Source organism: Rhincodon typus, chromosome 26 (assembly GCF_021869965.1).
Source record: "Rhincodon typus isolate 14 chromosome 26, sRhiTyp1.1, whole genome shotgun sequence".
NCBI classification, from domain to species: Eukaryota; Metazoa; Chordata; class Chondrichthyes; order Orectolobiformes; family Rhincodontidae; genus Rhincodon; species Rhincodon typus.
The window spans coordinates 22,834,138-22,860,639 of NC_063357.1; the positions used below are offsets into that span (position 1 = coordinate 22,834,138).

Here is a 26,502-nt window from a genome sequence, read left to right on the forward strand (position 1 = left end):
TTTTATAAACCTCTACCTGTTTCCTATCACTCAGCCAATTTTGGAACCATGCTGCTACTATCCTTTTTTATTTCAGAAGCTATAACTTTTCTCTCAAGTCCATGTATGGCAGTGTATCAGAAGGCATTCTGAAAATCCTGTACACCACATCACCAGCATTATCCTTACCCTTCCTGTTACCTCTTCAAAAAACTTCAAGTTAGTCAAATACACAGTTCCTTTAGAAATCCGTGCTGGCTCTTCCTAAACAACCCACCTTTTTCAATATGATTCTAAACTCTATTCTGTATAATTGCTTCTTAAAGTTTTGTCACCAATGAAGTTAAACTGACTGATCTGAAATTGCTGGGCTTATCCTTACCACCTATTTTGAACAAGCACTGTGGTGAGGTATGAAGGCAGCTACAGAGCAGGAGGTTCTGAACAAATGCTTTGTCTTCTTACAGAAAGGATCATGGGTTTAGTAAAAAAGGCCAATGCTTCTTTGAAAGGAAACATGTTTGAATCTGTTACATTAATGAATCCGAATAATGTGTTCCATGAGGGCTTAAGGGTCTAGGCCTGAAAAGTCAGCTTTCCTGCTCCTCTGATGCTGCTTGGCCTGCTGTGTTCATCCAGCTCTACACCTTGTTATCTCAGATTCTCCAGCATCTGCAGTTCCGATTATCTCTGAATGACTATGCACGTTAGGTTTAAAAGATGTAACAATGCTAATATCTGAACTTATCGCATTGAGAACCAGGCCAGAAAATAGAACCAACAGTTACTAAAATATCATGTACAAAAGGAAATTGATTTAGTTGATAACTGAAGAACTTTGGGGCAAGTTAGAAACTGGAAAGTAGCATGGTCTGCATGTAATCAGATCAGAACAAGCTTTTGGCTTGGAATGATAACAATTGGATCATAAATACTACAGTTGTTGGAGAATGGACTGAAGGATATATGGTTGTAGATAAATGATTTATTAAGGATTGCTTAGTGCAAATTAAATTGACAAAGCAAACCCTCAATGAGGAGGCCAAAATTATGTGATGAAAAAAACTACTAAAAATGATGCTTATAAACTCATAAATTATGGACAACTGTAAGTCATAAAAATGTCAGGAAATAATGTTAACAATTTTGTTTTAAAGTGATAAAGAAAAAAATAGAACATTGCTAATTGAAGCAGAGCCACCAAAGTATATATTTCAAGATCACACAAACTTTTAGTGGGAATGGGACAGGAATGGATAGAATAGACATGGACTGAGATGGTCAACTGCCTCATGGAATACAATGGTTTTTGTTTGCAGTGGCATCATCTACTGCAGGGCAAGCAGCCCACAGCTTAATAACATAGATACCTAATTCATGAGGTAAGTGACTGTCCCTGCGTGCATTGTGTCCTTGCAACAGCATTGCAATGAAAGTTTCTGGTGTGCTCCAAAGTGTAGCTTAAAATGCAGAAGCACACTGTACCATGATGATGCAATGAGGCTTAAACATGTCAGCAGCTAGCATCCATAGACATGAGGTGTGTGTAGCCACTGTCCTTTGAATGTGCCCTGTGAAGTTGATGGTGGATATCTGGGATGGAAGTCCAGAGGAAGAAGTGATGAGCTGGAGTTGCCAGGTATCTGTTCTTCGTGTTAGGAATTTTCAGTATCTAGTTTCTATCTGGTGTTTGGTATATTAGGTGACTGCATATTAATGAGACAAAATTAAGTAATAATGAGGGTGATAGTCAGTGATAATACCCATAATAGGTCTCCTGTGGCTCACAAGCAAGAATCTTATCTCGACACTTGGGACTTAGTTAAAAAATGCAACTTGTCGGTCTCAACATTGAGAAATGCCTCGTTCAATTTCTCATGTGATTCTCCAAAATTCTTTGCCATAATTGTTTAGGACCTGGGAAGATTTCACTCAGCAATTTTTCTGGAATCCCTCAAAATTTCCTTGACAACATCAGTCACTCTGTCTTGCATCAATTGCCATTTGTCTTTTCAGATAAAGTTTCCAAAGTAGGTTCACAGGGAGCCTATGCCTGCTCAGAAAATGTAGCTCTCGTTGCTATTCAGGTGAACTTTTGGTGCAATTTCTCAGGATAGCTTGGAATTGAAACAGATGCAAACAACCTGCTGCAGTGATGTTGGCAGAAGAAGCAACTACCCACGAATCTGAATCAACCCCGCCTTAGTCTGAGTGCTCTTTTTGCACATGGGATCAAAACCTGTTAGATCTTAGTTCAGTCCAAAAAGTCCATCCCTTTACCACAGTTCTGTGAATATCTGCATGGGTAGAATTTCTGGAACCCATAAAGATCGGATTACTTTGGGATGTTATGAAATAGCAGATGTCTTGCATTAGCTTCGCACATCAGTCTTTATAATTGAAAACTGGGCAAAATCCAAATTCAGTCAAACTGACTGGAATCTATAACATATTTTGAAGCTAGTTACAAATGTGTTGTGAAGAAGTGAAAATACTAAATGTCCACAGGGATTCTAGAGCAGACGGCATGCAGTTGAACATTCTCAGGAAAGCAAGTAATGGAATACGTGAGTTTCAAATTAATGTTTCCTCAAGCTCCATTTGTATGATACCAGAGGATTACAGAGTGGCATATGAATTTGCACTACTCAAAAAGTAATTAATAATGCGCATTGTAGAAGATTAAGGATCATGTTCACAAGTATTTTTTACAATGTTCTCATGTCTAATTAAGGTGCCATTACATTAATTGTTTAAATTGGCTCTGTGTAGGGAAAATGACCTCTGAATGACTCTTGCCTTTTTATAATCTATGTCATACTGTAAAATCTCCATGGCCTCGGTGTTATGAATGTCCTGACCACCAATTAAAACAGTTATTTAATGCATTTACTTTAAACCAAAAGCAGAATCAGAGACCCAAATTTCCATTGGTCCACAGTCCAATCAGTTCCGTAAATAGTAAGCCATTTATAAAATGTACTATGTGGAAAAGGGAAGCGTGTCTACTGTAGGTTGAAAAATATAAAAGTGTTTTTAAACAGCTTTTGTGTAACGAAGCATAATGTTACTTCAACAAACTACTTTGAGATGGTGTATGATAAACAGAAGGCAAATGACAATGTCTTTTGAAAAAGGGAAATTTACAGAAGGAAATGATCTAGAACATAAGTGAAATGTAATTTAATTTTTTATTGGATGCATTGGAAAGTGTTGACAGGCTAAAATCTCCTTTGATTCGTGGATATGTTACCTTGTTGTAAGCCCTTAATTATATGTTTTGGCTGTCACTTATTTAGATGGGCATGTCAAGATAATTTTATAATCTATTTATATGTGTTCAGAATGGAATAAATGGATGTAATACAAATAAGGGCTTTGTTAGATAAACATTTCTTAGCACCTCTGTTGTGTCTGCTGTGGTTCACCTTGTAGCACTATTGTCTCTGGGTCACAAGCTTCTGTATTAAGGCCCCCACCAGGCTTGAGACCAAAATTCAAGGTTGATACTCAGGGAGTACTGCATTGCTGGAACTGCTGTCTTTGGCTAAGGTAATAAATCAGATTCCATCTGCCTTCATGGTGGATGTAAAAGACCGCACGGCACTACTTCTTTAAAATCAATTTATCCCTCGGATTGAGATCAATATTTATTCTCAAATTTCATCTAAAAACAGGTTACCTACTCATTACCACTTTGCTGTGTGTGGAAGTTTGCAGCGTGCAACTGCATTTCCTGCGTTACAACACATATATAAATGTATCTCTTTGGGTATAAGATTGCTTTGAGTAATCTAGCGATCGTGAGAAGTGCTATATAGATGAAAGTCTTTTTTGTTGTTGGTATAACACAATTCAAATGCTCACAATATATGAGTTTGACTTTTAACTCATCCTACCTTGAAGAAACTGTGCTCCAATTAATACTTGGGTTATGCTGGTGGGTTTTGAGACTGTAGAGACTAGTAAGACTTACAGTTAACATTATTTGTATTGATTATATCGTCAGGGCATGACATTGCCATTTAAATATGGCCCAGTTCCTTTGGGACAGAAAGCATTTCCATTCCAGATTTAAGGGAAGTTGAGATGAGCAAGTTAAAATTGCATCAAGAATACAGCAAAATCTGCTAACCATTTAAATCCCATGTTTGCACTCTTTGTACACAGTTGGTGTTGATGGCAGTGGGTAATCAGAGGAAATTAGGCCTTCAGAAAATACATTTATTTCTACTTTATATGAAACCAAGCAATGGTGTTTCAGCCCAGACACAGTCACTACTGCCTCAGGAGGTCCTGTAGAGACACAGCAAGAGAATTTTCTATCAATAGGCAGCAAACTCGCTATAATACATTTTCAGTTACACCAATGAAGATAAAACAAAGGACATTGAATGCTGGAGATCTGAAACAAAAAAAAACAGAAAGTGCCGGAGAAACTCAGCAGGTTTGGCAGCATGTGTGGAAGAAAAAGCAGAGTTAACGTTCAAGTCCAGTGTTCTGACAAAGTGTCACTGGGCTCGAAAAATTAACTCTGCTTTTTCTCACTCCACAGATTCTGCCAGACCTGCTGTATATATGTAGCATTTTTAGTTTTATTTCATAATGTTGTGTTATGGATCAGACAAGAGCCACTCAACATTTTTTACAAAGGTAGCCTAAACCCTAATATTTTCTTATTTTAAAGGCAGATGAGAAGTGCCATGTTCCGGATGCGATGTGACTGGTCAAACTACTTAACGTTGAGCAAAACACAACTTATTTAAACACTATAGTTAAAATATAAACAAAAGAATAGAATATCCTTTTATTGTAACGTGTACTCCATTATAGAAGTACAATGAACAACTTATACAATGTCTGCCTTTTCTGGTGCCATCTCAGATACAAGTACCTAGGTACAAATCTTGCATACAAAAGAGGAATAAAAAGTAGTTGCATTACTTTACAGAGTTTAAAAAATAAGTTAGAAAGAAGACACTGTTAAAGGATTAACATTACATTTCAGGTAAAAAAAATTTCAAATAAACATTACATTTTAGTAGCTCAACACAGGGCCTCCTCACATGGTCTGACCGCCCGTTCCAGACCCCAGTCCAACAGCCGCCCAGCTCCGATCCAAACCTCCAGTCCACTCTGTACCAGCTCTCAGCTGCTCCAAGGTAAGTTCCAGGACTGTCGCCCCTGCGCCAGACTTCACCCGTTACCCGCTCGCCTCACCCTGCTCCGGGACTCCCCACCGCCTCGCCCTTCTCTGAACCTTTCTCACCAATTATTGGTTACAAACTCAGATCAGTATATGAGATCGCTTTTTTTGGGTAAGATAATTTAGGATTGAACTTTTTAGGGAAATGATAAATTAACAGTCTACTTTTTTATTTTTAGCCATGTCTCAAGAACTTAAGTTATTTCATCTGTGATGATACTTTCACTTTAAGAGGTTATTTTGTCCTGGGTTTTTTTGTGAAGAGAGTTTCTAAGGCAGAAGTACCAAGGTGTCTTTAGAAAAGGCCTTGGGGTTTTTTTCAAAAGTTGGAACAATGGAGTCAGCCTGGTTTTGACCAGTTCTCACAGACCAGACTTTCCAGTTTTTTTTTAGTTTTAGGTTTAGTTTTAAGCTTTGGGGTCTCAAAAGAGTTGGAAGCTTCAGTGTATGTCTCCCAGCTACTACTTTCTCTGAATTTTTTCTTCATGTTTTTTCCTCCTGAAACTGCATATGAGAATCCCTATCTGCTAGCCCAATACATTAATTCTGTCTTACTCAGCATTTAAGTAAAATTAAACTTGCTATAATTCTATAATGAAAAAAAGAAGTGTTAGTCCATGACTTCGTTTGACGTTTTCTTCAATAATTGGTGAGAAAGGTTCAGAGAATTGGCAGAAGGTTCATTTTAGCATTCTCACCCCCAAAATAAGAGGTTTGTGGGTACAAATCCAAACCCAGGAACTTCAGCATGAAATTAATCAGAATAAAAACAAGAGAATTCTCCCCAATATCCTGATCAGTATTCACCCCTCAAACATCACCTACAATCAGATGACTATCAAATTACAGTTTTGGTACCTGATATGCGAGTTTTCTCCTGCATTTTCTAAATTACATATGTCAAAATTCAAAAGAAAAAAGGTACCTCACTGGCTGCAAATTGCATTAGACAATCTGAGGCTGAGGAATATGCTTATGAAAATGCAAACTTTTTTTGGTATCCTAGTCTGTGATAACAGTCGGGTACAATGCATCTGGAATTATCAGACTTATCTACGTAACCTACAATTGATGGAATATATTAAGTATATACTTTGCAACTACATCTGGATAGATTTTCCTTTTCACTGCATTTGGAAATTTGGCATTCCTCAATGACAGTGAAGAGGAAAAGAGATTTGAGATCTGTCATGACCAGGATCTGCTCTTTCCGCTGCACTGTTCTCAGATTTCCTGTTGAAGTTCAGATTTCTGGTTGATGTTAACCAGCACATGTTCGTTGTTCTTATTTTGCTGAGGTGTGAGGGTACTTGACCAGTCTCAAAATGAGCATGTCATTGTAAGTAATGCATCTCATAGGTGCTTGCTCTATACATAATCTACTTAACCCGTATATGCAGAAAAATGTCAGAAAGAACTGTTGGCTATCAGTGGAATCTTACTTTCAAGTGATTTAGATGATAATAGCTAAATTAATTTTAAAAGGAAGAACTTGCATTTAACAACTCTTAACAGTCATTGGAAGGAAGAAAGTTTTGATCCCATCATTCTGGGCTGATTCTGAATTAAATAAATTTTCATCAAACTATGCGAGCAGTCTCTTAAGAGATATGTTTTAAAACAAACATTGTTAGGGTATAGATTTGTCTATTATGAAGATAATTTGAAATGATTTGACGTTGAATGGCATAAGTACCATTCATGCCTCCAGGTTGCACATTGTTCTTTTTTTTTGGATTTTATTATTTCTGCTGGTTGCAAAACCTTGAAATAGAATTGAAATAAAAGTGTAAAAAGTTTTACACAGGCTGCGCTGTTTAGCTGTTCATTTTGCAATGTTATTTGTGGCTATATTTTAATCTATCATAGCATAAATGGCCAGCATAAAGCAAAGTAGGAAAGAAAAGAATATGATTTCCTTGTCTCCATATGGCTCTCTCACATGTTTTTGGCCCCATCACATTTTAAAATGTGAAATATATTGTAAAAGCAGAGAGAAAACTAGCCATTTCATCTTTGCTTTTACTGCCCATAAAATAAAAATTTACCAACATCTGCCAATCTACAGCTCCCCTCACTAACAATGATTGAATGCAGGATCTCCATTTTACTGCAATTATTTCCTGCAGTTATAATAAAGTAGGTCTTGTTCATGAAACTACACTGTAGGAATGGAATTAAACATTGTGCGTAGTATAAAATACCTAATGTCAGTTGAAAATTTAGCTTCAATTAATTCTTCATTGGAATGATAAAGAGGAATTGCCATTGTGCTGAATATAGTATAGACATGAATTAATTATCTGTTTGATTTTGGGTAACATTGATTTGTCCTACAACAAAACTTGCTTCTTGACCTGAAATAGGAACTCATTTGATTTGCTATTTTAATAATAAATCTCTGGTCTCAGCCGGCAATGGAATATACAATGACACATTGGTAAAACTTTCAAAATGATTTTAAAAGCTTCAATGGATGCATTTTTTGTGATCTACAAGTTTTTAAACAAACAAAAATGACTCCATATTATACAGCCTGCACAGCAAGTCTTTTTAAATAGTTTAGACAAGTAATTTTTTTCCCACTTTCTGCTTTCTTGCCAACTCTTTTCTTTTACAAGCTTCATTTGCCTCTTCACCTTCTTCTTCAGCCAATGTACCACGATGACAAACTTTCGATGTTGTTGTCTGTGATTACTGATAGGAAATATACTTACAGTGGAAGAACTAGATATCAACCTTAAATTTAAAAATAAAATAAATGTCTGGTAGGTAACCTCTTATAAGCAACTCTTTTCTTCCTGTAAATGTTACACCCACCCACTCCTACAAGCCTCGATACCATTATTGGAATCTTCCATATTTCCTGTAGAGAATCAAGAAAAAACTGATGTTTGTAAAGCTAACTCTATCCTCAATCTTTCTGTTGTGGGAAATGTGTTCACATCATAAATTTTAATTTTCCTTTGCTCATTTATTGAAATTCTACCATTTTATCAATAAATTGATGGTCTTTAGAATTAGGATGCTTTCCCTAGAGGAACTATGTACTCCTTTAAAGTGTACATCTTACAAAAGAATCTGCAAAGCAAAAATCCAATGATAGTTATTCCATTCAAATTTCAATAATGTTTGTAGTCCACGAACAGTCTGTCTTCCAACCATAAACATTCAATTTTGGTACAGTTTCAACTGTATTCTGTCAAGAAACAACAACACTTGTCGTTTTCTGCATGTAATGCCCACATTTTAAGAACTGTGATATATGCCTGCATCAGTCTTACATTACAAATCCTGCTTCAATCAACATCTTAACTAAAGGTCGGGCAAATTAATTTGGTTATTTCATCACGAGAACAACTTGTTCTACTTTTCAATATCAGGTCATTTAACAACATGGATATTTTGCTTAGCTTTGCTACTTTACTGTAACGATGTGGAGGAATTATCATTTTGTAAAACATAGCACAGATATGAATGAATTATCTTTTTATTTGGTTTATATTATGTTTTACAACAGCTGACTATCTATACAATGTCTTTTCATTTGACTTCTTTGAAAAGGGAAGTCTAATTTATTTATTATAAATGATGCAGCTCATAAGATACCAGTAACACAATGCTGTATATACAAACACAAAATAATATTAAGTGTTATCAACCGTGGTTGGTATGAAATGTCAAGTGGGGAATTTTAACTGCCAGTTTGGGTGAGTGTCAATGGATCTGACAGGTCAAAAGAGCCAAAATTGCCAGCGTGTCAGGAACCCAACATTAAACCCACTGCCTTCTGGATTTAACTTGAGAATATTTGGTAACATTCAAAGAACTCTTGTAGGACAGACTGCTTTGTTATCAACATGTGCTAAAAGGCAGTTGTGCGCATTTTCTTTACACTCAATACTGACTTTAATTGCCAGGGCAAGGATTTCACAGGCTTCCTGGAGCTTACTAGGTAGAGCAAGATGAGAGGACTGTGGAAATTGACAGGCCTTAGTAATTGACAGGCTGGAAAACTTTGTAAACTAAGAAATACAAGCTGTTTTCTTGCCTTAGCGAGAGAGTTTTACTCATAGGACTTGTTCTGAGAGTGTGCCTTCACCACTTTGGAGGTGATTTCTGAGACTTATTTATTTTTTTCCTGCTGCTTTGCAGTTTTTTTTTGCCTTTTAATCCATACTTTGCAGCTGCCAGCCTTCTCAGCAGCACAGAGATAGCATCAGCAGCTCTAACTAAGTCCTCCAATGAGGAACAAAATGAAGAACAAAACCAACAGCAGTTGCAACAACAGCACCGATGGCAGGAATAGGAGCAGCCTTCTCCTTTACCTGTCAGCCCAAAGGACAGAGGAAAAGAACACAGCGCTCCAGCTCACAGGAGGTGATACCTCCAGCACAGGTTATACTGGCCGCTTCCTGCACCAGTCTATGAAGGACACTTGCAGAGCCTGTGGAAAATGGACTGAGATGGTTAGATTTTACTCATATCCCAATGCCAGACTGAATTCTGAGTGAGGATCCTGAAGAGGTTTTCACGGAGGAGTGGAATTAAGAGGGGGTATTTGCAGGCCCCATCCATGCAGAGGGAAAAAATAGGAATACAAGACCAATGAAAGATCAGTGCACTGTGGGTTTTCAGACCAGTATATTAAATTGGTCCTGACACCTGTCACATTGGTCATTACGCCAGTGATATTGCTCTTGGAGCCACTAATATTGGTCAAGGTACATGTTGCAATATAACGTACTGGAAATGTGTATAAAGTACGTGTTATTGTCTGTGGTGTTGCCTAAATGGATTCTTCATGTTTTCCCAGGATCTAACAAACTAGATGTAAAAGTCTGTATTTGTGCTTCTGAGGGTATATATGGCAATATCAAATGAGGCCTCATTTAAGAGTTCAAAAGATCTTTTATTGAGAATGTAAATGAAAGTGTACCACCAATATAAGAAAAAAACGAGTTAAAAATACTAAAAGGAATGACAACAACCCCTGCCTCACTACCACTTGAATATGAATTGATGGCTTGGCTTTTATAGGTCTGTTCAAGCCCGTTATCTTTTCCAAGAGTTACCTCTGGTTCATAGTTTGTTCCTTGTCAGTGATCCACTTGGAGAGTAGGTGGCAGTCAAAGCAAGCTCCAAATGGGGAGAAAAGCGGGTGAAGTAATTAAAGGCTGCAAACACAACAATGGCCACTGTGGTTCATTAAGAGCTGAGGCATTAGACAGTCATTGAGGGAAAGTTGCCCCTTGGCCCATCTTGTCTGCACTGGTTATAAAACATGGATCTATTCTAATCCTATTTTCCAGCAGCTGGCCCATAAACGTCTTTGCTGTGGCATTTCAAGTGTACATTTGAGTGGTTCTTAAATTTCTTGAGGGTTCCCACATTTACCACACCCTTAGGCAGATGAGTTCCAGATACCCACAACCTTCTGGATGAAAAATCTTTCCCCAAATCCCCAATAGACCTCCTGCTCCTTACCTTAAAACTAAGATGTGTCAGCTGGTATTGGCCCCAATACTAAAGGGAAATTTTTCTCCCTATCTACTCTGTCTATGTCCCTCTGAGCTTTGTACATCTCAATCTGGTTACTGCTTAGCCTTCTCTTCTCTAAGGAAAACAACCCAAGCCTTTCTAGTCTTTCTTCATAGCTGAATCACTCCAACGCAGGGAGGATTATGGTGAATTTCCTCTTCACCCTTACTATGTGAAATCACATTCTTCCTACAGTGTAATGACCAGAACTGCACAGAGTACTCCAGCTCACCTAACACAATATACAGCTCCATCATAACCTCCTTGCTCTTGCATTCAATGCCTTGACCAAGAAATGTAAGTTTCCCATAAGCCTTCTTAACCATTTGGCAACTTTCCTGCTGTCTCAAGGATCTATGGAAAAACATACCAAGGTCCTCCTGATCCTCTGTACTTTATAATGTCCTATTATTAATTGTGTACTCCCCTGCATTGTTAGTCCTTCCAAAATGAATTTCCTCTCATTTTTTTCAGGAATAAATTCCATCTGCCACTGTTCTTCCCATTTGGCCAGCCTGTCCATATTGAAGTGCAGTCTAAGGCTTTCCCCCTCGCTCATCCTCCTCACTATTTACCTCACCTCCAATTTTTGTGCCATCTGTGAACTTACTGATCATACTGCCTACATTCATGTTTAGATCATTAATGTATGCAGCAAACGGTAAGGGACCCAGCAATGAACCCTGTAGTATGCCATTGGACGCAGGATTCCAGTCACAAAACATCCTTCAACTATCACCCTCTACTTCCCGTCATGAAGCCAATTTTGGATCCATATTGCCAAATTGCCCTGGATCCTATGAGGTCTCTTAGCTTCTTGACCAGTCTGCCATGTAAGACCTTTTCTGAAAAAAGCTTTTCTGAAGGCCATGTAGACTATATCAACTGCACTACCCTCAACTACAAACCTAGTCAACTCCTTGAAAAATTCAATCAAATTTGTAAGACATGATCTTCCACTTACAAACCCATGCTGACTATTCTTGATTAATCCTTGCCTCTTTAAGTGGATTAATGATGTCCCTCAGAATATTTTCCATAGTTTCCCAACCAATAGCGTTATACTCATCTGGCCTGTAGTTTCCTGGTTTATCACTACTACCCTTATTGAATGATTCTACCACATTAACTGTTCCCCCAGCCCTCTGGCACCCCTCCTGTGGTCAGAGAAGATTTCAAAATTCATGTGAAAGACCCTGAAATCTCCTCTTTTCCCTTCCACAGCAGGCTGGGATACATCTGTTCTGGGCCTGGGGATTTGCTCACTTTAAATCCTGCTAAACATCTCCTTGCTGTCAATGCTAATCCGTTCAGGTATATCATAGAACCCCTCCCTTCTTTCTATACCTACATCATCCTTATGTACAGTAAATACAGGTGCAAAGTATTCATTTAAATTTTAGTTATGTCTTTTGGCTCCACATACACAGTTCCACATTGCTCCCAATAGGCCTTACACTTTCCCTGGTTATTCTCTTACTCCAAATATATTTAAAAACATCTTTGAACTTTCCTTAAGTTAGTTGCCAGTGATTTTCCATATCATAGAGTCGTGGAGTTAGACAGCATGGTAACAGACCCTTCGGTCCAACTCATCCATGTCGACCAGATATCCTAAATTAATCTAGGGATGGTCAGTAAGGTTTTGTGCGAGGAAAATCGTGTCTCACAAACTTGATTGAATTTTTGGAGGAAGTTACCAAAAAAAATTGATGATGGTAGAGCAGTAGACGTTGTTTGTTTGGATTTTAGTAAAGCCTTTGACAAGGTTCCGCATGGTAGACTAATTAGTAAAGTTAGGTCGCATGGGATGCAGGGTGAGCTTGCCAACTGGATACATAATTGGCTTAATGGCAGGAGACAGAGTGTGGTGGTAGAAGGTTGCTTTTCGGACTGAAGGTCTGTCACCAACAGTGTTCCACAAGAATCGGTTCTGGGTCCTCTTTTGTTTGTCATTTATATAAATGATTTGGATGAGAATATAGAAAGCATGGTTAGTAAGTTTACGGATGACACCAAAATTGGTGGCATTGTAGACAGTGAAGAAGGTTTTCTAATATTATAAAGGGATCTTGATCAAATGGGTCGATGGGCTGAAAAGTGGTAGCTGGAGTTCAATCTGTATAAATGCAATGTATTGCATTTTAGTACAACAAATAATTGTAGGACATATACAATTAATGGTAGGACCTTGGGTAGTGTTCTAGAAAAGAGGTACACAATTCTTTGAAGTTTGCATCACATATAGACAGAATGGTTAAAAGCGCATTTGGCATGCTTCACTTCATTGCTCAGTCCTTTGAGTACAGGAGTTGGGAAGTCATGTTGAGGCTCTACAGGCCAGTGGTGAGGCCTCTTCTGAAATACTGTGTCTAGTTCTTGTTGCCCAGTTATGGGAAGGATATTATCAAGCTGTAGAGAGTTTAGCAGAGATTTACCAGGATGTTGCTAGGTATTGAAAGTTTGAGTTATAAAGAAAGGCTGCATAGCCTGGGACTTTTCCACTGGAGTGTAGGAGGTTGAAAGGTGACCTTATAGAAGTTTATAAAATAATGAGAGGTGTAGATAGAGTTACTGGTAGTTGTCCTTTCCCTAGGGTGGGAGATCTCAAGGCTAAGGGGCACATTTTTAAGGAAAGAGATTTAAAAAAGACATGAGAGGCAAATCTTTTTTACACAAAGGGTCATCCGAGTGTGGAATGAACTTCCAGAGGAAGTGATGGATGCAAGTACAATTACAACATTTAAAAGACATTTGGATAAGTACATGAATAGAAAAGGTTTGGAGGGATATGGGCCAGGAGCAGGCAGATGGTACTAGTTTAGTTTAGGATTATGGGCGGCATGGACTGGTTGGACTGAAGGGTCTGTTTCCGTGCTGTATGACTCTATGATAATAAAATCAATTGAACAAGATATAATGAGAAGAATTTCAATCTTTTACCTTATTCATCACATTAGCTTTGCTAGAGTTTTAAAGAAACAGTAAGTAAATAGGATACCAAAGCACTAAGCATATTCACTGTTCTGTTTTAAAATTAATTGCTTATACTTTCAAAATCAACAAAATGTTAGACATATCAGAAGATAACCCTGTTTTAAACATATTCCTGTAGTTCGGAAAACAGCCTTGTTTCAAAATTATACAACAGTTTATGGATTATAAGTTGCTTTCATGGATAGGTTTGATGTTCTGAGGTTTTAATGGAAGTCATAAATTTTTCAGCTATTTTTGGAGTAAAGCACTCTGAGAGCTTTACATTCTATCTGACGATGACATTTTAACTGCCTTCTGTTCATTCGCAGAGCCCTCGATTTAACTGTCCTGGTAAAATATAGCAATATACTTCTAAGAAATCATTGTTTTAGTCACATGTTAAAGATTCCTTTGTGTTACTGTATTGAGTGACATTAATAAATTCAGGGATTCTCAACCATTTTGTTTCTAAGGCACCCTTTCTATATTTTAAAAAAATCCAGTGCAACTATTCAGTAAAAGTATTACTTTCTGTATCAGATGAGATACTAAAATTGAAAAAAAAGCTAACTATCCTTATGTCTATCATGCTTGGTAACTAAATTCTCTGTAAAGATTGATTGGACAATATTACAGTGGTTGAGCTATATTTCCACTTTCAGTGTAAAAAAAACTAAAATTGAAGTAGCTATCTTCATAGTTGCTCAATTTTGTAGATGCATGTCAGTGTTACATTGTTCACACAAGCCAACATCTCTTTCTTTATTCAGTCATGGGACGTGGCCATTGCTGACTGGCCAGCATTTATTGTCTGTACCCAGTTTCCCTTGAGAACGTGGTGATGAGCTGCCTTCTTGAACTGCCATAGTCCATGTGCCGTAGGTAGACCTTAGGGAGGGAATTCCAGGATTTTGTCCCAGAGACAGTGAAGAAACCATGATATATTTCCAAGTCAGGATGGTGAGTGGCTGAGAGGGAACTTGCAAGTGGTGATTTTCCCATGTATCTGCTGCCCTTGTCCTTCTAGACGGAAATGGTCATGAGTTTGGAAGGTGCTGTCTAAGGATCTTTCTGCAGTGCATCTTGTGGATAGTATACACTGCTGCTACAGAGCATTGGTCATGAAAGGAATCAATGTTTGTGGAGATGGTTCACCTCTTTTGTCCATGTTTGAACCAAGGCTGGAATGAGGTCAGTAGCTGAGTGGCCTTGGTGGATTCCAAATTAAGCATTACTGAGCAGGTTATTGCTGACCAGGTGCTACTTGTTAACACCGTTGATGACACTTTCCATCACTTTATTGATGATCGAGAGTAGACTGAGGCAGTAATTGGCTGAGTTGGATTTGTCCTGCTTTTTGTGTACAGGACATACCCAGGTAATTTTTCACATTTGTTGGTAGATACTAGTGTTGTAACTGTACTGAACTAGCTTGGCTAGAAGAGTGGAAAGTTCTGGAGCACAAGTCTTCAGCACTATTGTCGGAATGTTGTCAGTGCCCGTAGCCTTTGCAGTATCCAGTGCCTCCAACCATTTCTTGATATCACATGGAGTGAATTGAATGGCTAAAGACTGGCCTCTGTGATGCTGGGAACCACTGGAGGAGACTAAGACGGATCATCCACTAGACACTTCTGGCCAAAAATTGCTGTGAAAGCTTCAGCCTTATCTTTTCCGTTGATGTGCTGGTCTTTTCCATCATTGAGGCAGGGGATATTTGTCATTCCTTCTCCTCCAGTGAATTGTTTAATTGTCCATCACCATTCATGACTGGACGTAACAAGACTGCAGCGTTTAAATGTGATCCATATGTTGCGGGATTGTTTAGCTTTGTCTGTCACTTGGTGCTTATGCTATTTAGCATTTAAGTCATCCTGTTTGGTGGCTTCACCAGGTTGGCAACTCATTTTTAAGTATGCCTGGTGCTGCTCCTAGTATGCCCTCACGCACTCTCCATTGAACTAAGGTTGACCCTGGCTTGATGGTGATGGTTAAATGGGGTCTATGTCAGGCCATGAGGTTGCAGATTGTGGAATACAGTTCTGTTGATGGCCCACAGTCCCTCATGGATGCCCAGTCTTAATTAGCTAGATCTGTTCGAAGTCTGTCCCATTTAGCACAGTGACAGTGCCGCATAACAATACAAGGGTGTTCTCAATGTGAAGGCGGGACTTTATCTCCACAAGGACTGTGCGGTGGTCATTCCTACCAATTATGTCATGGATAAATGCATCTGCAGCCAGAAGATTGGTAGGGATAAGGTCAAGGATGTTTTTCTCTCTTGTAGGTTCCCACACCACCTACCACAGACCCAGTCTAGTAGCTATGTCCTTTAGGACCCGACCAGTTCAATCAATTGTGTTGCTGCCGAGTTACTCTTGGTAACATTGAAATCCCCCACCTAGATTACATTTATGCCTTTGCCACCCTGAGTGCTTTCTCCAAGTGTTGTTCAACATGGAGAAGTACTGATTCATCAGCCAAGGGAAGATGATATGTGGTAATCAGCAAAAGGTTTCCTTACCCGTGTTTAACCTGAAGTCATGAGACTTCATGGGCCCCAGAGTCAATGTTGAGGACTCTCAGGGCAACTCTCAGGTGATGGTATTGTCTGAGACATTGTCAGTGAGGTATGATCCTATGTGTATGACTATGTCAGGCTGTTGCTAGGAAATAGCAAGAACTGCAGATGCTGGAATCAGAATCAATACAGTGTGGAACTGGAGGAACACAGCAGGCCAGGCAACATCAGACGAAAAGGAAAGTCGACATTTCGGGACTAGTCTGTGAGGCAGCTCTCCCAATTTTTGCACTAGTCCCCATCTGTTAGTGAGGAGGACTTTCCAGGGTCAACAGGAATGTTTCTGCCATTGTCTTTTCCAGTGCCTAGGTCAATGCCAGGTGGTTTAATTTCTTTGTTGAGACAATGCAGCAATTGATACAACTGAGAAGTTGCTCGACTATTTCACAGACACTTGAGAGTAAGCCACATTGCTGTGGCTCTGGAGTCACAGGTGGGGATGGCAGATTTCCTTCCCTGCAGGACATTAACATTTTTTAAAAATCAACAATGGATTCATGGTCATTAGTAGATTCTTAATTCCAGATTTTTATTGAATTCAAATTCCACCATCTGCAGTGGAGAGATTTGATCTCGGATCCCCAGAACCTAAGCTAAGTTTCTGGATTAACAGTCCCGCAATAATACTACCACTAGACCATTCTTCAGCCTGATGGTTGAACCTGATGAAGGAAGCATATTGAATTAAAAGCAAAATACAGTGAATGTTGGAAATTTGACATTAAAACAACAGGAAATACTGAGAGAAGCAAAGTTAACATTTTGAGTTGAATGTGAGTCATCTTTGGAAAATAAAAGGATTTTCAGAGTGGAATCTTCCTGGTCCCGTGAGGAAAGTTTTGGATCAGTAGGCGGCAGTGAATAGCTGTTTGAATTATTAATTGCCTGTTTTGAGTTGATTGGAAATGCTGCCGGGATCTTTCCTGCAGCAAATCGGCTCCTGCACTGACAACACTGACAAGGGAGTTCGGCTGTATGGCTTCTTATTCTAACCTTCTACCAGCGCAGCGTTGATCAGCTGGTCACAGTTAGTTCACCTCCACAGGATTGGCCTGTCAACTGTGGCCATAGTTCATTTTATTTTACATCCTACTTTTGCTTACAAATTGGGGATGCATTGCAATTTTCTCATTAATACTTGAGACTGATGGACTCCTGGCTGTGTGTTTCTGAACTAACTGACAGTAAGTAGTTAGAAAACTAAATGTTTTTCAAATTTAGACGAGGGAAAGGAGCATCAATACACTACATATTCTTTGTTAGTTTGACATTTTGCAAGTACATTGTCCCATTCCACAACAATGAATATTTCTGTACATACATATGAATAGGGAAACTATTATGACAAAACACAGCCAAAATCTTTCAAATATAACTTTTGGTTTAGATATTAGCATATTTTTGAAAAACAAATTCAATCTCAGGTTTCAATACTTCCAGATCTTGATGGAACATTTGCTTTTACTTTTATGATTTTGCTCCTTTGATAAACTGAGTTTGAATTGCATCATTGCTATGTGGCTTCATTCCAGCCCTTCACTAGATTTCTGTACATTGTGTTACTTTAGTTGCACTTAACTAGAAAGAGAACATTGGGCATCTCTGGATAGCTTGTCATGATGCAAGAAGCTTCAGGTTATTGCTCTTCATTGAGGCTGACTGATTGTGGTATAATATCAACGCATTAAAGCTTAATGTGCAGGATACAGGCTGCTTGTCCCTCTGTATTGAGTGCTATGTTATACATACTAAAGCTTAATGTGTTTTTGTATAAAATTCCTTTGCCATTTTAATACAAGCATCAACTTTTTTTTCAAACTTTACTGTTTTTCATTTTGTTTCAATATCTATTATAATAGTTGACAATGGACAACTGCTGCGTTTGCCCATGTAACACCACAAATATTGTAATAGAGTCCTGTGGTCAGATGTAATGTCAGCATTTGGCTGGAGCAAAACTGGAGAAGGTATTTACTTCATCTCTTCTCTTTGCTGTTACCAGTTTATGCTGGTTCAGTCCCACACAACAAGTTGGCAGTGTGGATACCTCGTCTAGTCTCAGGGAGTCAACCCATGAAAGAATAATGAGCATGGAGAACAAGTGAGACAAGCCTCTAGTACTGGTTCTCAGTATGAGGTCCATAGATACACGAGTGACCTCGTTCTTTGATTATTTAGGTCATACAAGTGTATTTTATTTTCTCTTTACTTACATCAGTTTAATTAATTTTAAAATAGAATGACTTAACACAAAGCCCACCCTGCATCACGTGATGCTTACTTCATTTGTAATTGTAAGCGTGATGACCACAAGAAGCTTTTCTTGCCTAGGAGAGGTGGGGGATTATTTGAAAGTCAGGTCGTCATGTTTTCCTAAGGATCAATACACTCCGCCTATAATGAGCAACAGTTTTCAACTACTGACATTGGGCAGGAAGGAAAAATTGCAAGTTTGAGAATACCCAGAATGTCACATGGAAAGAGCTTCTCAATTTTCCACTGGGATTCTCTTTTATCCCTTCAGTGTGCTTTTTATTAATTGCTCGACAGGTGTAACATATAGGGTGCAACATTTAAATTTCTCAGATGTATGCTGTACAAGTACATAGAACATACATAGAATTCCTATAGTGTGGAAGCAGGCCATTTGGCCTTTCAAGTCCAAACCGACCCTCCGAAGAGCATCCCATCCAGACCACCACCCTTCCTTATCTCTGTAGCCCTGCATTCCCCATGACTAATCCACCTAGTCTACACATCTTTGGACTGTGGGAGAAAACAGAGTACCCGGAGGAAACCCACGCAGACACGGGAAGAACATGCAAAGTCCATACAGACAATCCAGGTCCCTGGCGCTGTGAGGCAGCAGTGCTGGCCACTGAGCCACAGAGCACCCAACAAACACCATCTCACCCCCCACCCCCCATTGAAAGAAAACAAAACACTTCACCAAAGGGTAAGGTTATTTTTGCTTCTTTCATTGAACGACTTTCTTCTTGGAAAGATATTCCTCATATTTGGATGGGGGCAAAGTGACAGAGGCTCAAATGTTTCCATAACTGGTGACTGTGTCACTTTGCACTAAAGATGTATTTTCCCCAAAGTTTGGTGAGGTCTGTCATTTGCCATCCAATCATGGAATATCTAATCTCCCATTCTAAGCACAATATTTCTTTACTGGAAGTCAAAATAGGGATTTGAACCTGCTGATATTTAGCACCTGGGTATTTGAGTTTTATGCCTGACTATTCATTGGTGTGTGTTACTCAAGCAGGGTGTGGGTGGTTGAGTTTGGAATGTGAACCCCAGAAGTTGGGCATGTTGGACAACTCCACTTGGTATGGAGTTGGCCCTGATTGATTTCCAGCTGGAAAGCTTGGCAGATTTCATTTCCACTCAGGCAAGGAGCTCACAGAGTCAGGTAACCTGATTGTCAACCCACTGCTCTGATCCCTCACACTGAAGGGGGTGGCAGCCGGGAGGAGGGATGCATCTGATCTCTTATCCCAGAGGGTCCCATCTAGAGATGGAATGTGTTTCTAATACCATTTTATGGATCAATCTCCAATCTCTGTGGTCTCTTTAATGAGAGTGATCTGATGTATGGGAGCTTGGGCTGAGGTCTAAGCATTCCTCCACCTCCTGGCCCATAAGCAGTTCTATGAAGGTAAATAACCTCTCCCCTGAGATGCCCTTATCTTTCTTAAGCTGGAAATACAGGAACCCCTTGCAAAGTCTAATTAACTTCCTTCTGCTCTGTAACAATTCTGTGATTCCATGATCCATAAATGGAGGCCTGCTAATTGATGAAGGGTCAGCAGTCCAATGTTTTCAAATAGTTTTTCTGAAGTCAGGCAGAACCTCAGTACTTCTGCTCACTCCATCGAACTCAGTCCCCACAATGTCTGATGCTCTGTAGTCCTCCATGGGATCATTTCTTCTGGCGCCATTTTGGGTTCATGATAAAACCACTGGATTGGGGAGGCAATAGTGGTATTATCACTGGATTGTTAATCCAGAGACCCGGGTAACAGACTGGGGATGCCCGGGTTCGAATCCCGCCACGGCAAATGGTGGAATTTGAATTCAATAAAATATCTGGAATTAAGAATTTAACGATGACCATGAAACCATTGTTAATTGTCAGAAAAACCCACCTGGTTCACTAATATCCTTTAGGGAAGGAAACTGCCATCCTTACCAGGTCTGGCCTACATGTGACTCTAGACTCCGGGCAATTAGGGATGGACAATAAATGCTGCTTAGCCAGCAATGTCCTCATCCCGTTAATGAATAAGGAAAAAATTTGCAGCTCAAGTTGGCAAGATGTTAAAAATGTGCAGTCAGCTCCCAAGTGCATGACAATAATAAATGGTCAATCCTTCGTCCAATTCCTTTGAACGGGAAGTGATTTTGCATGAAATTTCTTTGAAATTTCTTTCCAATGGAGCCAGGCATTTCAAAGTCTCCCTCTTTGGCAGATGTAATTAAAATGCAACTGGTTTGGTCAACTAATTTTATCTTAGAAACTTAGAAAAGTGAAATATTAAATATCATCATCAGATAGAAATCTTCGATAGAGCACATACTATTAACGTGCCCTATGTTTTAACATATTAGCTGCTGAGACTAATGATACACTATAATCATACTTCATTCCTGGCATATAAGAAAATGTTAACAAAACAGATAATCACTGTTCTTTTGCTAGGAGCTTGTCCAATTCCAGTTCTTCATTAATCATAAACTGTCCGGTGAGAAAGAGCAATTGCTAAGAATATTGGCTTGCACCATTGACACACTGGTGATGTTAATCAGTAATACAGAAAACTCAATCTCACAACATTCTTGCTAGGAATTTGTAGTGTTCCTCCAATTGATAGACCTTGGTGGAAGTTTGGAGGAAAGCTGACGTATGGAATCATAGTCAAATCAGAGAATCCACAAAGAAATTTCTGCTATCTAGTTCAGTTTGTTTTTGTCAGTCGTTGAGAATGAGTGGTACAATACCTCTTGTGATACAATACTTGCTTTGGACCCAACTTACTTCAATAAATCTACAAGTCTAGCAGCACAAAAGGAAGATGCAAGGGTACTCTAAATCACCTCCAATTATCTTTGCACAAACCAATTGGTTGTTTTCTGCATTTCTCCTCCCATTTCTTCCCAATTTGCACTCCTCCTTTCTGGAATGCATTGAACCTCTGCTGGAGTTTAACTCTTAAAGTCCCAGCTTGTGCTTGGGAAAGTCACCCATAAGAACATCAGATATAGGAGCAGAATGAGGCCATATAGCCCATCGAGTTTGCCCCACCTTTCAATCATGGCTGATATGTTTCTCAACCCCATTCTCCTGCCTTCTACCTGTAACCCTTGATCCCCTTACCAATCAGGAACCTGTCTATATAGACTCAATGACGTTGTCGCAGAAGGCTGTGGTGGCCATGAGTTCCAAAGGTTAACCATCCTCTGGCTGAAGAAATTCCTCCTTATCTCTGTTTTAAAGGGTCGTCCCTTCACCCTGAGGCTGTGCCCTTGAGCCCTAATCTCTCCTGCTAGTGGAAACATCTTCTCTACTTCCACTCCACCCAGGCCTCTCAGTATCATCAATGCTATCATCTATGTTAGCTTTGCCATGTTGCCTGGATTTTACAGTGAAATGAAGACTGTTTTTAGTGCTATTGAGGCATAAACTGAAGTGAAGCAAGGTTTATCACAATGACCCCACCCAGAAAATTATCACAAAGGTTTTCTACCAACAGAATTGTCAGTTGGAACTGTTGCCCACACACCCTGCATAATAGAGGCAGGTGACTATAACCAATGTCCTAACACCATTTTTCCAAATTTCTGATGTAAAGAATCCCACGTTAAAATGTTGGTATGAACAGCACTGCTTCCCTGTCCTAGCATGGCATTCATGTTTCATGTTGCTGTAACCAATCACATGACTGACATCAGTAAGAGAGAAGACACCAGTCTAGATGAACTGAAGAGAGAGGTCTTAGACAATACTCTAGAGAGCTATATTGGATAGTCTACTAACTTCAGTTGTGAATAAAGGAGCTTTTCCATATGTATGGAGTTGAAGAGCCTGGTTTTGAGATGAGCAGCCTCATGGACAGTGTACGTGGGCATCCACAGCCTCTGATATTCCAGACCAATACCTCTGATAGCACAACTGGGTTGAACCCTGGGTTGACATATGGCAGCTGCTAGAGCAAGGGGAAAAAAAAACTCCCAAAGCCTACTCTGAAGTTTTAAGAGTTCAGGGAAACAGCTGGAAAAGGAAGATTCCAAAGGACTTCGGAAGACTTTGAAGGTGCAGCTGAATAAATATTAGACTCCTTGACAGGTAAAGACCTCAAAAGACTTCAATAATGGGGCCTCAGAAGAGGAAGACGCCAAAGGACAAGAAAAAGAACCTCAGAAGATGTCAAAGTTTAACCACAATACTCTGTGGAGTAAGAACAGGCCCAGGACACTTTGATAGGAGGAAGGAAAACCATATGTAGACAGCCAGGTCAGTCAGATACAATACTCCATAGAAATGGCAGCCCCAATACAGACCTTGTCATTACCTCAACTGTTTAAAAATGTAGAAGGCACAGAACAAGACCGGAAGTAGAGGGTTTGGAAGTTTCAGTGCAATTGAATGGTTTCAGGCTTATATCCAAAGGAGCATCAACACCAAGTCAGCATGCTTTCATACGTAACTGGATCAATAGCTGATGATGTGGAGCTGCCAGTAGTGGGCTATCTCTCAGCACCAAGGACATCCAGGTGCAAAAGTCCTGCCTATCAAGAGCTGCTGGCCAGTCAGAGGCTGGTAAATCTATTGAACAGAGGGCCAAATTAGAGAGTGTAGCTACTGCCACCACTCAAAGGCTAGGACCAAAACTAGATTCTGGGCAGTGATGGCACAAGGAAGGTTGGGGATATTGTAGAGGATTGGAAGCGAGAGTAGCGGTTTGCTTTCAGCAGATTTCTGATGGCAGATCCCTTGCTCACACACAGAATGTCTTTGAACGAGGGACCCACCTGAGAGCCCAGAAAAAAACTCCTGTGGCTTTTCTTGTTGCCTGCCCCCCTCAGGTGATGAGCCCCCTTACCTACCCACTCAGCCGTCTCAATTCACGTTGGAGAGGGAAGGCCATTCACAAATCTTCCCAACATGGACTCGTTCAGGGTGGAAGTGGGTAAGTGACAGAATTCCCATCCCTCACCCTTCTGCCTGATGAAGTTCCCTCTCACCATCAAACTTCCCACAGGGAAAGACACAAAATTGCACTGAGAGTCTCTGCCTTACTTCATGTTAGTTTCAGAAAAATAGGCTCTAACAGTGTACATGCATTAGTTAAAGCATAGCAGAGCTTTGTTTAAAGTTCACTGTCCAATTTGCAATCCAGGGTTCAGTTGAGTCCACCATATGAAAGGTATTGAATTTTTTTCTTGCCCCAGCTTTTTGGTATTGTTGCATGCTCGGCATGGCCTTTTGCTGTACATCTTCAATAACGCTTTTGATGCAATGAGAAAGAAGTGATTGTGACCCCGTCTTTGATGTCTTTTGTGTATCGTCACTCACTCCATTCTCCCTCCCAAAGGGGAGAGTATGAATGAGGGAAGTTGAAGAAGCTAACTGATGAAAATAGGGAAAAAGATCAAACCAAAGTTTAACAAAAGCTGGAAAAATTGATCCCTTTCAGATGGTGGAGTCAGCTGAACCTGGCATTGCAAACTGGATCATGAACTAAAAAAGACACTTCGATGCTTTAAAATATACTTTCCAAAAAATTGCAATTTTGTAGAACTTTATAATAATTTCAGGATGGCTCAATTTTATTAATACCAAAAGATTGATTTTGAACTGTGGTTCTTACTATAGAGGTAAACATACCAGACAATTTTCACACAGAACAGTCTCACAAAGAATAAGTGAATGCATAATAAGAAAACCTGGATTTGGAGGGTGTTGGTTCAAAGAGAAATGTTGACCAGAACAACGGAGTATACCTTCCTCCTTCAATAGTGCAATAGAAATGTATGCAGCCAGTTGATCTAGTAGGCAGGTTTAAGAGGGGTGTAATGTTTCATTTGAACACCTTCAACAGTACAGTACATAATAAGATGTTGAAGGTATTGAAGTGCACAGAGATTATGTGCTGAAAGATTACAGTAGAGAACATTCTGATTTAGAAACATAAGTGAAGGTATCACTTCATTTTCATTTGTTTTTGTGTTGTGGGTGATGATGGCAAATCCACACAATGTGAATTCCCAGTTATCTTGAAAAGGTGACAGTGTGTTTTCCCCCAGAAATGCTGCAGTTTCATGTTGGTGATGCCTTCATGATGAAGCTAGATAGGATATTCAAAGATTTTGACTCAGCAACAATGAGGAAACAATGGTTTTCATCAAAGTCAAGATAGTGTGGGATCTGAGAGAAATGTAGATGTGATGGTGTTTCAATTGCATCAGTGATCCTGTCTTTCTCAGTGGTGGGAATCAAAACAATGGGAGGCACTGACAAAGTAATCTTAGTTGCCATAGTGTGTAGAAATTGCAGAAACAGTGCACTGATGGAAGGAGTGAAAAGCGAGTCCAGTGGCAGTGAGGCCAATTCAACAAATTCTAATAATACAGAGCAGCAAGTACTTTACTTCAAACAGTTACTCAAATGTCATTTTCTGATAGTGTGTTGCACTACCTGCTCATTAAATACTTTGAAATCCTGTCATATAATCACAAATGAATCTTCTTTGCACATTGCTTGTTGCTTTTTATTAGCTTGAAAACGTTTTATCAAACACAGGAAATTTCTGTATAATTTTATTGTGTAGAAATTAACATTTCAATACTGTTATAATGATTTTTTTTCATTATTGACACTTACATTTGTGTCTTGTATGCAACTCAGTCTCTAATATTCTCTTTGGTAACCATGGCAGCTTGAGCTAACCAAACCATTTTAAATTTGCACCAAAGCGGTGAATGAATAAGATTTGGCAGCATCTGTGAAGAGAAATCAAGACCTGAAATGTTAACTCTGATTTTTCTTCACAGATGCTGCCAGACCTGCTGAGCTTATCCAGCAACTTCTGTTTTTGTTTCTGGTTGCAGCATCCGCAGTTCTTTTAGTTTTTAATGAATAAGATTTATTTGATTAGTTTTCCTTGCAACTATCTATAAAACTGAAAGTCCTGCATGTGGCACATGTAGGACAAAAATGCCAGTACAGCTTTGGAAATACTCGCAGGATGTAAAGTATTCCTTAAGGCATAATTGTCCCAAATACTCCTTACAAACATCTGTTTTCTGCTGCTTCTATTCTAGATCTATTATTTGAGTTCACCAACAGATCACCACATAATAATCAATTACAAAACAGATAATGCATTTCTTAAAAAAAAAGGTCTTAATGTTTTAATATGCTGGTCATGTGAAAGAGGCTGTACACAGTTAGGGATGTGAAGCCTCTGGAACAGTGGCCAACCGAGCTTGCCTACATCAATTGTGACCTGAGGCTTTCAAACGTCTCCGTTATCTCCAACACCTCCGTCCTCCTGGCACAGTTTGGTATCTGGTCATCGCAGAATAGTGACCGCATGACCCACGAGATGAGATTTGCTGTGTTGGAGCCATTGCCACAAAGTGGTGACTTTGGGCCAAAATTTCTCTCCACTTGAGTAGGCTGGATCAGCTAACATGGGTAGTCTCTCCCTCCTACAGCTGCCTGTTTCAGACAAACATAATCTCATAAGGACTATCATATGTATCTTCCAATGGACTGTGTCCAGCCTACCCAGAGCCAGAGAGCTCCCAAAACTGCACATTTTGCCTCACCTCCATTCTCTTCAACTCTTCAATTCAGCATTCATGATGCAGGAGACATTTTTTTGGAAGGCTTAAACTAATTACCCTTCCATTAGTAATAGCATTCTGTGAGATGATCATGAACCTTATGTACTCTGTTTATCCATCTCTTTTTTTTATTTGACTATGAATGCTAATATTGTTCTTATCAATCATGTAATTTATAGTCTAAGAACTTTGAAAGGGTTTGAGTGAGTTACATCACATACTGATGTCAAGGATCACATGCTAAGGACTTCTTGCCTAGCCTTTAATGGATGAGGCATGTCTCAAATGTCTCATATAAAGAGTTTATACAGTAATAGTTTTATTACTAGCTATTAATACAGAAACCTCAGCACCATTA

The 26,502-nt window shown here is 39.4% G+C and overlaps 1 long non-coding RNA gene across 2 annotated transcripts in view; it reads left to right on the forward strand.

Moving 5' to 3' along the window:
• The first annotated feature begins 1,545 nt into the window (after nucleotides 1-1,545).
• The window catches only part of LOC125486174, a 29,616-nt gene continuing 4,659 nt past the window's right edge, over nucleotides 1,546-26,502 (forward strand). Inside the window, exon 1 of one of the 2 annotated variants that reach the window (XR_007264859.1) lies at nucleotides 1,546-1,618. This is a non-coding gene — a long non-coding RNA (uncharacterized LOC125486174). Of the gene's footprint in view, nucleotides 1,619-5,044; nucleotides 5,142-26,502 lie in introns of those variants that run through there. The other variant, XR_007264860.1, reaches the window with a different exon arrangement.